This window comes from Fringilla coelebs (genome assembly GCF_963513975.1).
Source record: "Fringilla coelebs genome assembly, chromosome: 20".
NCBI lineage: Eukaryota > Metazoa > Chordata > Aves > Passeriformes > Fringillidae > Fringilla > Fringilla coelebs.
This window is the reverse complement of record NC_140046.1, coordinates 9,562,972-9,576,168: the sequence shown is the minus strand read 5'-3', so window position 1 is coordinate 9,576,168 and position 13,197 is coordinate 9,562,972. Positions and strand designations below refer to the sequence as shown.

General features: G+C 44.0%; 1 protein-coding gene across 1 annotated transcript in view; it reads right to left on the bottom strand.

Moving 5' to 3' along the window:
- The window catches only part of LOC311161339 (autism susceptibility gene 2 protein homolog), a gene marked incomplete at both ends in the record, with an annotated part of 371,371 nt that overhangs the window by 10,202 nt on the left and 347,972 nt on the right, over positions 1 to 13,197 (bottom strand). The window lies entirely within an intron of this gene.

Below are 13,197 nucleotides of genomic sequence, written 5' to 3'. Positions count from 1 at the left end.
AGACACATCTGCTTTCTCTAACCCTTTGGACTGTTGAGATCACCACATTACACAGCAGTGTACTGAGAGAAGCATTCCCAGACACCCAGTACACATGTCCACATGTACACCTAGAGAGCAAGAGGAAGAGATGATCCACATCCGCTGCAATGCTGAAAATGCATAGCTTTGTTTTAAAGTATCCTCCCCTATATTTTGCTTGAATGAATTAAAATTTTCATTTAGCCTTGCTGAAGCTTTGTTTAAACTAACTTTAGAGGTTAACACTGGCAAGAAGTCTCCTTCAGATTTAGACTTAAAATCACACACATAAATACTGGAAGCAGAGTTGAATGCAGAAAAAATACTTGGTGAGGCCCCTAATGAAATATTTTATGAGAGACCTACTACACTTACCAATATCCATATAACAAACACCGAAGAACTCCTGCTAACTTGTTCTAATTGTTAATATGATGATGGCAATACTGGAGCAGGTATTCACTCATCTCCATGCCATTACTGGAGACCAAAGGTTCCTCTTCCAACACTCTCCATCACCCTTTATCCCCCTCTTTCTTCTCTCTCTCATTTATTTCCAGTTCTCCCAGAAACAAGCACACTTCTGCTGATGTTTCCCTACTTGTGCACTCTGTTCACCCACAGCCACAGCTGCTCCCTCCCAGGGTCACTGAAGGAGCACAAAAAGCACCCTCAGGTTATCACTTTCCCCACCACTGCCAGAGCCAACTGCATCTGCAAGTCTGGGCTTTGTGTGCCACAATTTCCTTAATTCCCAGTAAAGGGAAGCTTTGGGTGCTCTCTATGAGTCAAATCAAAATAAGGACACAAAGTCCATGAAACTAAAAGTTCCAACCCACAACTGAGTCGCAATGCATGAACAAAACTGCAAAAAATGGCACAGGCAAACTCCCAGCACAAAGAAAATGCAGCAGAAGGACCAGAGCTATTTGTCAGACACTTACAATTCAATAAATAAACTAAATATTCCACAGCTCAGCCAGAACATTTCCAGTAAAATGATTTTTATTTCCAATGGAACGGTTTATCAGTCAGATCTAAGAGATCTTGGGAGCAGCTCTTGGAGGCAGAGGGGAGGATAACGAATTCAAGAAGTCTTACACTTCATCCATAACTCACTGATCTTATCTAGGACCTCCATGTCCCGTAATTTTATGGTCCCAAGTTTAACATTGAACCACCCAAAGGAAAATGGATCAAGTTTCCCTGACTTGGTCTTTTGTCAATATCCACCCAGTGATGGAAATCTCTTATTGCAAGTGGGGTGTCAAGAATTTTTTTTCCAGTCTTAGATTTTATTTCTAGAACCTCAATTTAGTTTGTACACAATCTTCACACATGAGTTATTTGCTAACTAATAATAACAGCCCAGTTTTATAATTCCTCTACATCACGAATTCCAGCTATTTACAGAGAAGAGAAGAGAAGAAAAACCCAGCAGGTGTCATTTTTCTAGACACAATTTACAAGGAGTAAGAGAACATGATGAAGACATCTGAGCCTGAAACTCTGTAGAAAAAAAAAAGTGAACTGCAGGGACCAGACAGCAAACTCAGAAATAAGTCCAAGTTAAGATTTATAAGCTTTCCATATTTTCCTTTCTTTTTTTCCAAGTTGAGTTTCTCCATGTGCCAAACCGTAGAGGGTTTGCATTTTATTCCAGAACCCATCAATCTGTGTTAAATTAAAAAAGTAAAGCATGGAAATGTGCCTGTTGTCTTCTCTTAAGAACCTAAAGTTACACTCAAATCCACATGGGAACACTTACTGTGGACAGGCCATGGGTCATTCCATTTCAATCCATTTGCACAGATTCAGCTGCTAAAAACAATGCTGAAACAGCACAGGGCTGCTCAGAAGGCCCACAGATAAGAGAGTGGATGTTTAATTACACTCTGGTTCATCAGCTGGGCACACAGGAACCCCAAAATCAGTTTTGGGGAAATGCAACTTTCATTGGGAAAAAATTGAAGTGCAATGTTGAGAGCTCTTGTTGCTCTCTTGCTTCTAGCAGGGTACCCCATGCAAACAGCAGCAGCAGCAGGAAAATCCCATTCTGCCTGTCTGTGCAGGGCTGGGTGAGCCTGGGGGTCCCTCCCCACTCAGGATATTCTGTGGTTCTACAAAGGTCTCACTGAGGAACTTCCCACATTGAGACAGCACTAATCTAATCTGCACCAGGCAGGGAGTGAAAAAGGGTTTACAAAAAAGTGTGTTTGACTCTGTGCCTTCAGTGCACAGTGGGAATGAATTTGTCCATGAAGGGATCCATCCAAAGGGTCTCACAAAGAGGAAATACAGACATTTTCTACACTGAAAGCCCAAAATCCTAAAAACTCAGGATGTCTCTGACTCACAAGGATTATGTGCAGTCTCAGGGACTCCCCTAGGCAGAGATGGGGTACATGCAAAAAAAGCACCTCAGGACCACTTGCCCAGGCTGAACAGCACAGCACTCAATCCTCCAAAACTTTTCCAGTTTTTGGTCATTCTTGGCATTGCATTGTTTGAAATCTTCCCTTGCACCCCAGAACCTGTGAGTTTGCAACGCCTTTGGGTCTGCTGGAGGACACCAGAAGCCAAGCAGAACTGCATAAAGTCATAACTACATTTCTGTTAAAGGGAAAGGTCAAAAAGCAGATTTGGATGGGTGGTTGCCTACTGAGGGCTCAGCAGAGGGTTTTATTTCTGATTCTTCAGCACACCTGCCACAAACAGTGAGAGGAATAGGTGGAATAGGTGTTCCCTGCTCTCCAAAACTGCTCTGTTGGGAGGATTTTTCCATCAGGGAAGTTTCTCCAGGGGGTGATGGTGGATTCCACTACACCACAGCCAGGGATGCAGGAGGGAAGCTGAGTTGGGGGGGCACAGGGAGGGTGGCATTGCAATTTTTGCTGTTGCTTTGACTACTCAAATCTATTTTTATGGACAACAAATTGAATTTTTTCCCCAAGTGGAGATTATTTTGCCCATGACAATAACTGGTGACTTCCTTGCCTTTACCTCACAAACTTCTTCCCTCCCCTGCCCGGCTGAGGAGGGGTGTGAGAGGGGCTGGGGGAGTTTGGCCTCAGCCACAATGTGGTTTTTGAGTCACAAAACTTCAGCCACAACCCAGCTGCCCTGCAGAGTGATGAGGAATGGAGGCAAAGCTGGGGACTGGCATGAGGGACCCAGGCAGGGAGAGAGAGGGACACTGAGAGCACAGAGAGGAGAGGCACAAGATAGGGAACATCAAGAGGGACCATTTGATGAAGAAACAGACTTGCTCAGGCCTGAAGGTCACACAGAAACCATCCAGAAATTATGAATAAACCAAAATAGATGCAGAAACATCAACATGAAACTGCTGTCACAGCAAGTGCTAACAGGCACTCTTCTGTCAGCCCACAGAGAGATTTTCAGGTGTCTTGGAATCTAACAGAACTATTTTTGCAGCAGGGAAACACTCAGCCCTACTTTGTGACACTGAAAGTGCAAACTGAATATTCATCTGTGTCCAGGGAAAGCGGCTCTGCCGTGCTCCTTGTGCCACTCAGTGTTACAGGGGAGGGCAGAGCTGAACTCTCAGGTTTAGGAGTAGGACAGACCTAGAGCAACAGTGCCAGGGCTGCTGTGCCAGCCAGACACTGCTGTGGCATCAGAGGAGGGGACAAAGCCACCAAACCCTCCTAAGGGTCATCCATGGCAGCAGGGCTCTCCTGGCCTTCTCTCTCAGCCAGGAAGAGGAGGAGGGACAGAGTTGATCATGTTAAGAGTGTAAGGGAGGATGAAGGGCAGCTGAGCCCCAGACTCCAGGGAGCATCATCCTCTGGGGATCACAGCTGGCTGTGCTGGATCCCAAAGCCACTTTAGATAATTCCATTGTAGCACATAAACAAGAATCCAAATAAATAAACCCACTGAGAATTTGGCAAAAGCCTTTTTCACAGAGCTTATATATCAGGTCAAAAACACCCTAATGTGGCTCTCCTGAGCTTTTTTTTTTATTTTCAAATATATTTTAATTTAAAAACCCCACACCATTTGGCAGCAGTAAATCTATAGTATAGTTTTGAGGTGCCTGAGCTTCTATGCCATATGGAATTAAAGGATTATTTCACTACATAATACTTTAAAGTTATGAATACTAACACCTCTCCCTGTTAGAGCACAGCCAGCAAGCTGAGCCTTTAGCAGAGTCCTAAAGGAAGGGGACACCTGCTCCCTGAGAGATGGCAGAACCCTGCTGTGGGGAGGAGAATTCCACTTTCACTTCTGCCTGTCATCCTTTATTTATGCAGCTTTTGCAAGGGTGAGGCAGCCCCTGCTCCCACCTGGCTGAGTGAATGTCCCAGCTCAGCTGAACTGACTCACACATGTGCCATTAGAAATGCTTCCCAAAATCCTGGCCAGGCACAGCCCAGCCCCACTCGTGGCTCGTGGCAGGAGTTTGTCCTGAGCAGGGCACAGCACACACTCATTTCCATCACCTCCAATTGCTCTCTGGCCTTTTCTCAGCATGGAACAGGAGTCAAGAATGGGAATTTTTGTCACTTCTGGCAGGCACAGCCTTTTCCCCAGAGCAGCACACACGGATCCAGACAGAAGCACGGCCAGATCAGGGGTTGCTGATGAGTGCAAGCTTCTCCTAAGGCCAGGGAGCACAGCCTGGGAGATGAAGCCTGGCTGGAGGCAGTGAGATCTCAGTTATCCAGCACAGCCCAAGCCTGCTGGGCCATCCTGCAGGGCTCTGCCATCCAGAGGGGCCAGGCTGCACAGACAGCCCAGGCCAGCCCTGCCCTGTGTCCTAGGGTGAGGTTATGGTGCTTGTATCCCCATTGGGGTGTTCTGTTTGTGCTGGGTATTCTGTTCTGTGCCTTCCAGACTGGCTCTGAGGAGTGAATGTTTTGTTTTGTTTTGTTTTGTTTTGTTTTGTTTTGTTTTGTTTTGTTTTGTTATCAGCCTGCTCCCCCACGGCTGGTGGGACACACAGACAGGGCAGTACAGAGTGCTGCTTTGGCTTTTTGCTTTGCTCTTGCTCCTGCTCTGCTCCTGCTTTTTGCTCATTAGTTAGTTTAGCTGGGCAGTCTGAATTTTCCCTGGGCTGTTTTTCCTTTCCCTCTGTTGGCCCCACTGGAGCCTGCTCTGGATGGGCCCTGGCAAACCCCCAGAGTTTGCACCTTGTGGCTGCAGCAGCTGCCCCAGCGCCGCAGGGACTGATCCCAGAGCACCCCAGGAGAGACTTTCTGAGTTTGTCACCTTTGTCAGAGCAGGGACAGAGTGCTGTCACCCAGCATTGTTCCTGTTGTGTGCTGGGGGTGCTGTGCTGTTCAATGAACAGGTTCTTGCCACTTCTCTCCCAGGAATCCTCCCCGAACCTGTTGGGGTGAGGGGCAGTGTGGGTTTGCTCTCTGGAGGGGCCCCTTTGGAGGTTTTCTCCCAAATTTGCCCTAAACCAGGACATGTGCCTTCAACCAGCCAGCAAAGAGCAGCAGCAGAACTCCATGTCAGATTGCAAACATATTTTATCAATGATCAAGAACAAATCTGGCTGTATGAAAACAAATAAAAGGAGAACTGCATGGCAAAAAATAACCAAAAAACAACAGGATAAATCAAGGTTTGTTAGTTCTGATTTCAATCATGATTAACAGCTGTCATTTCAAAATTTCTATTTATATCTTTCCTGCTGCTGACAGAAGCTGGACAAATACTCCTTGTACAGCACTCCCATGTCACCCACAGCATTAAAGGTGGTTTGGCTCTGGAGCGAGACCTCTCCACTGCATTTCTAACAAGGCCATGCACACCACAACTGCCTAAACAGGGGAGCAGCACAAGGAAAGCAAATCAGAGGTGAGATAATGAGGAGGAAGAATATTTACAGCACATGAGTTTAGGCAGTAAATATGGAAAAAGAATTCACACCGTGTGTGGATTCTGAACATTATTAATACAAAGACATTTTTCACCTCAGGAAAGAAAAATCTTGTTACCTGAGAGATACAATAAAACATTAGGAGAGGCTCTCTGTTTACCTCTTGATATATAACCTTATGACAACCAATGCAGATGCTCCAAGAAATTGCCAGCTTCTGAGGATCCAGGCCTCCATGCCATCATCCTGGGATCTGACATCCCTACCAGAAATGAAGCTTAATTTTTTTGCTTACTTTTATGGTAAAAGTGAGGTAAACCAACAAAGACAACATCTTATCATCTTTTGTTTCCTTCCTACCTTTAATTAGAAGAAAAAATACATTTTCTGTTCCAAAACTCTTTTTATGAAAAAACAAGAACAAATACATGTACATTCATTCAATTTCCTGTTGACAAAAAAAAAAAAAGGTAAAAATCTAAATTGAATAAATAACTACAAACAATTTTCTAATCAGCTTGATGACACAGAACAAGGGTGTCTTTAACTCACTTATTCTACAGCACTGCTGGTCATTTCCTGCTGCCTCTGAGCTGATCCAGAGTCTGCTGCTGCACTTGCTCAAGAAATTGGAGCAGAAGAACTCATCCCCTGCAGCCCGAAGTGGGGGAGATCCAGGAAAGGAGCAGAGCTCCCCCCCTGTGCTCCTGGGGAGAATTTGGCTATTGAGCATTGTTATTGCAGACACACCAAGGGATGGGGCTCTGCTGGCAGGAGCAGGAGCTGAAGCAACACAGGCTAAGAATAAACAGCATCCTCGCCAGGCGGGGGTGGGGAGAAGGAAACAGGCATTTATTTCCAGATCCTCTTCTCCTTCATTATATGCTTGGGCAACCTTAGATCCACAGCACACAGAAGGTACTCTGAAGGAGGTCTGTAGCTCTGTTTTATCTAAGTTTCACAGAGAATGCAGCCCATCATTTTTTCTGTGCTGTTTATACAGAAATCAAAGATAAATTTGGCATAAACTCATCACACCCCAGAATCATACATACATTATACACCACAGAAAGTGTAACAGACTTGCTCTGTTCCCCAGCTCCTGTTAAGAGTGGTATGAAACAGCAAGCTGTTGGCAATTGCAGCAAATGAAGCGTATTTCAGCACACTTCAAAAGCTGAATTGCAAAAAAATATAGGCTTCTCCTGACCCTTTGCATTTTGATGGTTGCACAGTGAGAAACACGGCCTTTAAAATTACACCTTGCAAAGCTCTCCATTGTACCAATCAATCTGTGCAGGCAGCCTGCACAGCCCAGGCTGGGAGCAGAGTGGGGTGGGGAGCCAGGCTCTGGCTGCTCAGGGACAGCCAGAGGGGCTGCAGCCAGGGTGGGACCCATCTGCCCTCCCAGGCTTTACCCAGCCCTGCTGCTGGGCTTCTTTGGGCCCCAGCCTGGATTTCCAGGGCTTGCCCTAGGCCCTGTGTAAGAGAAACTAGTCTTGTTGGGTTAAAAACCACCTCTGAGAAACACAGACGTGCAGTGCCACAGGAGTGCCATCCTTATCTGCATGGACATACATCCATCCACATTCTGATCCATCCACCATCCATCCATCCATCCATCCATCCATCCATCCATCCATCCATCCACATTCTGATCCATCATCCATCCATCCATCCATCCATCCATCCATCCATCCATCCATCCATCCACCCATCCATTCATCATCCATCCATCCATCCATCCATCCATCCATCCATCCATCCATCCATCCATCCACATTCTGATCCATCCATCTATCCATCCATCCACATTCTGATCCATCCATCCATCCATCCATCCATCCATCCATCCATCCATCCATCCATCCATCCACATTCTGATCCATCCATCCATCCATCCATCCCTCCATCCATCCATCCATCCATCCATCCATCCATCCATCCATCCATCCACCATCCATCCATCCATCCATCCATCCCTCCATCCATCCATCCATCCATCCATCCATCCATCCATCCATCCATCCACCATCCATCCATCATCCATCCATCCATCCATCCATCCATCCATCCATCCATCCATCCATCCATCCATCCATCCACATTCTCATCCTTGCATGTACAATTTCTGGCTGTTATTCAGCCATTTACACCACTTACACTCCTTACTTCTGCTCTGCACATTCCCAAACCAGATTTTAGGTGTTCTGGGTAGAGTCCTGACCTCTTGCTGCAGTGCCTGTCCCCCTTTTCCCCAGGACTACCCAACAAGGAGCAGCGCACGTGCCTTGGCTGCAACACTTTCCACCAGGCACTGCTTTTTGTGGTGCCATTTAGGCTTGCTCACGTAGAGAATGGAGAACCAAGCTGGCAGTTTTACCCCAGCATTCCGTGCCTGTTGCAGAGCAGGTGGCAATGATGAGTTTCCAGATCCTTGCTAGCCCACTGTCAGCTTTGGTTTTGGTGGTGGAAGGCACAGGGGACTCAGGGACTCTGCCCCAGCCTCAGCCCAGGACCTGTGAGGAGATCTGTCACACAGGAAAGGCCAGGTGAGGCAGGAAAGTGAAGGCAAATGCCATTTTTAACTTGAATCTTCAGAAAGGGGAGAGAACAGAACTATTTCCCCACTGAGGCCAGTGTCTGATACCCAGCTCTCTAAGGAAGGTCTCTGGTTGCCTTTGAAATGTGTAACTTAGGGAAAGAACACTTAAGTAAGAACATCAGATAATCACCTGATGGAACAAACAGAAAATAGGCCAGGATGAAAAACTCCAACAGCTCTGCAGCTCTAGAACTGTCCACAAACCCAGCTAAGAGCCTCCATCTGCTGTAATGAGGGGAAACACAACCCCAAGGTAGCTCCTGTAGAGCTCCACCTGTTTCAAGCCCACAGGATCGCTGTTCCTCGTGTGCAAAGGAGATGCAAGAAGGGATGAAACCTTTTGGAATACCTAAAGAGGTGAAGCAGCCTGAGAAAGAGCAGGGGCTGCACTCCCTGGCTTGAATTAAGGCATGGTGACCACCATCCTTTCCTTCCTCCACACAGACCACTAATGTGACACCAGCTAACATTACAGAAGTAAATAAATGTCTTGAAGGAGGAAGTATCAGTATTCATGGATGGACCTCGAGATGCTTACCACTGCTAACATGAAGGAGCCCTGTTATTTCATCGTTCAATATAAGCCCAGAATAAATATTTAATAATTTGGTTGCATAAATAATGATTTGAAGGTTGAGCTATTGGCTTAAAACTCTAATACTATTTTAAGCCGTTTAACTGCCCAGCTAGATAAATTATTCAAGACTTAAAAGTCATCCTGTGGTCTCTGTACAAGGAGAAAACTAGGAAGTTGTAACAATAATGACAAAAGCAGGGCAAGATCAATCAAACCACATGATCACTAACACAAACAAGCAGCAATTAAGCAGCAATCAAGACCAATCTGACTGGGGTTGATGTCCTTTTATGCCAATACTCTCAGCCCAAAGAGCAAAACTTAATAATGTTTTGCAATTTATCAAGGGAGCCATAACTCTGCTCTCAGTGACTTGGCCAAGAGGCTATTATGATAGCATTTCTCTATAATTTAATAATGTGAAGGAAGGAGGGGGGAGAGGGAGTAAAAGCATTTTGACATATAGCTCACATCTATACATATTGTATTTTCCTCCTGCTTGAATGAGAGAAGCAGAAGTCACAACAATATACCTCAGTACCAATTTGTTAGCAGGAAAGGGAAGCTGAAGTATCTGGCAAAGAAAATCTATTTGAAGCAGCACAGAAGGGAAGGGAATGAAGCATCTGAATTCATTAGCAGCTGTCATTGATGTGGAGATGAGTTTAGTCATCACAAATAACTCAGGAGAAAAGCAAAGGAGGAACTATTGTTGAAGTTGTTTGAATCTGAATTAATTCTGATAGATGACAAGGTGCCACTGGGGAACACTGGTGGGGCACCTCCCTCTGCCAGAGGGAAGCTCTGGGCAGAGTCAGCACCCCAGCATCTTGAGGGGAGCTCTGAACACCGTCAGCTAGCCCAGAGTTTTGGATTTTCCTTTTCCTTTTTGCATACCTCTCTCCTTCCCTCATCTAAGCAATAATGTAAAATACATTGCATACCTTGGACTACTTTTGCCAGTTGAGATAATGAGTCCTGCTGTTTGCAAATGTCAAAAAAAAAAAAAAAAAAAAAATCTCCTGATCAATCTTTTAGTCTATCCCCAGTCAACAGTGACCAAAGGTGATCTGGTGATTTAATGCTTGATTGATCTGATGAGTTGGTTGCTTCAGTCCAAGTCCAAAACCATCTTCATTTCCAGAAAATCATTCTGCCAGCCAGTGCTACCCATCCCTGTGCCAGCAGCCTGGGCAGAGAGGTGGCACCAGGGTAAGAACCAGGGGCCATCAGAATCCCAGGGGACAACTGCAGGGATGCAGAAGCCATGTAGAAAACTGGGTGGCCACCATAAATACTTGACTGACTGTTTCTGTGCCTCAAACTGATAAACCCCCCTAATTTAACTTCTCTTTTCTGTGCTTTAAAATTATATTAAACTTACCCATCTTGAAAATATAGTCATATATTAGATAAGTGGAGCTTTATTATTGTTTCAAGATAAGTGCAAAAAATCTATAATAGAGGACTACTATCAAATTACAGTTACTTGAATTAATCCTCATCCTGGCATTTAATAATTTGTAAAGTGCTTATTCAGAAAAAGGTCAAAAATCACTTGGAAAGATATGTTAATGGCTCTCTAAGTAATGTTTAGACTTGCTGAATAAATTTTCACACTTAAGTCACGTATAACAAGCATTACAAAATGTATTATAAATGGTGCTCTTCACACTGGAGAGCTGTGTGTACACACATGTTACAGCCTCCACAGCAGACAGCACTTCAGCACTTAGTTAAATTCACCTCAGCTGAGGAAAAAAGTAAGCTTATCTTTGCTGTTATGCCAGAAATAGATTCAATGTATGCTCTCATAAAGAGGAATATTCACCTGAGTCAGGGCCTGCAGGAGCCCATTATTGTTCATTTAGATGATTAAAAAACCCATCAGAAATGATAACCCATATAACTGTCAAACCCCAACTTCCCCAGAACACAGTCTTAAGAAATAAAATTAAAAAAATAATTTTAAAAGCTGTAAATAATTGGAAATGGAGGAAGACAAAGCCATGTGCTGATGGATCAACATGGAATCCCTTCCATGCTTTGAAATCTTTGGGTTTTAAAATGACCCACAAGACTTAAAAACTAAGTATCAGCATGTGAGAAAGTACCATATTACAGTTTAAATCAACCATTATACAGGCTCAGCAAGCATCAGCACGCTCCTTCCATGCACTAAAAAACGTCAACTCCTCCTTGGTGTATAATAATTTGTGAAATAAAGCAGGCATGCAAAATATGGGTGGCAGGCAGCAAATGCTGAGATTTGGGGCACCAAGGTGTTTTAAAATTGTTTTTCACTTTTGCATCCAGCATCCATTGAAATCTCAACAGATCAAAGTTTTGCAGACAAGGAAAAAAAAAGCCTACAAAATTAATAACTATTTAAGTATTCTGTTTCATCATGATAACAAACAGATGGTTTTAATATTCTAGAGGCTAATTTCTGAACAATTAAAAACACAGCAAGACATTAACATCTAATGAAACATTTTAACTACCAGTATATGCATCTGCCATTAATTTCCACACAGTAAGGTCTTGGTTCTCTTCAATCTGTTCTTTATTAAGGAAAGTTTTTCCACTCTGAATTTAGTGAAGTAGAGAATTAACAACTGTTTTCAATCAGCAATCAGCATGATATTTCGCCAGTGTGCATTGAAACCGTCCACACTATCAGACATAAATTTACTCCTATGATGGCTTTGATCTGCACACTGAGTGGAGATGTTAGAGGGGAATTCATTTTCTAATTCCATTTTCATTTAGAACATAGGAATTAACCCCTCACAGATCTCATGTCCCTTTTTAGCTACTTTAGATAAAGGACACCTACTTAAAATGTTGTGCCTTACACATTACTTACAACCCAGCCAAAAACAAACTCATTTCTTAAAAATCAATGAAAGCATTCTCATGCAAACTGTATGGAATAAAGTTCTTCAAAGGACAGGGGAATTCTATATTTATGAGCCTCTAATTTATATTTCCTTTTTTCATCTATGATAAGAACATGGGGTCGTATTCATCAAAGCTCTACCCATGCAAACACTAGCTGATATTAAAAAAATCTCTATGTCCCATACAAGCTAATTCCTGTCTTCCCTCTTCAGATATGCAGCTTAGAACTGCTGATGAATTTTTCTGCAGGTTTTCCCCAATTTAGCAGGTTGTGATTTAAATTAAGCCGAGGCAAGTCCTTCTCTTGGCTCCCAGGGTGCAGCAAAAGGCTGATGTTATTCAATATTTGTTGTCAACGCCTGGCTACTGTAGGAATGAAGCCAATAAATAAATGTCTTGGGGAATAACTCCAAACACCTCCCTGTGGGGCTGGAACACAGGCTCCCTGTGCATTAAACACGTAGGCACCTCCCTAAGTGTCTCTGGTTTTGAAAAGGGTTAAGTTAGCAAGGAACTGGGAATGATTTTAACAGAAACCACATTCTGCCCAGGTTCCTGTTTTGCTTTTAATCATGTAATTTATGTAAACATGGAATTGCAAGGCTAAACTAATAAACATTGAAAAAAGCCTTGAGAAAACATAGATTTAGGGAAGGAGCCAGCTGCAGGACTCAGCCTCCTGGATTCACTTTGTGCTGTTCAGAGGGGATTTCATGGTGCACCAAGAAATGGTTGTACTGCAGTTAAAAAGAACAGGAGACATTCTGGTTACTGCTTCAAGTCAGGAGAAACAGGGCCATGAACCTGGGGCTGCTACCTGCAGACTGATGCCCCACCAAGGGGTATTACCTGTTCCATCTCCCTCCCTCGAATTTACACCAGAAATAATGTTCTGGGCTTCCAGCAATAATTACATATTTCCACAGAAATTTCTGTAACAGACCACCTACAGCAAAAACACATCCCATCCCTGTCCCACCCTCCTCTGAGTGCCTGTACCCTTCTCAGAGGCTTGGCCTGAACAAAGCTGGCTCTGCCTCAGTACTTGCTTTTTTCCTTTTTTTTTAATAGGCTATTGCAGGTTTAAGGCCAGATCCAGAGAGGCTGAGAACACCCAGAAACCTATTTGGAATTTCCAAAAAAACCCATTTCTTTAGGTTTCCAAAGTCTGGAACCAGAACAGTAGATAGGTAAGAAGGACATGAAAGATTATTTATTTGACTTCAAGCA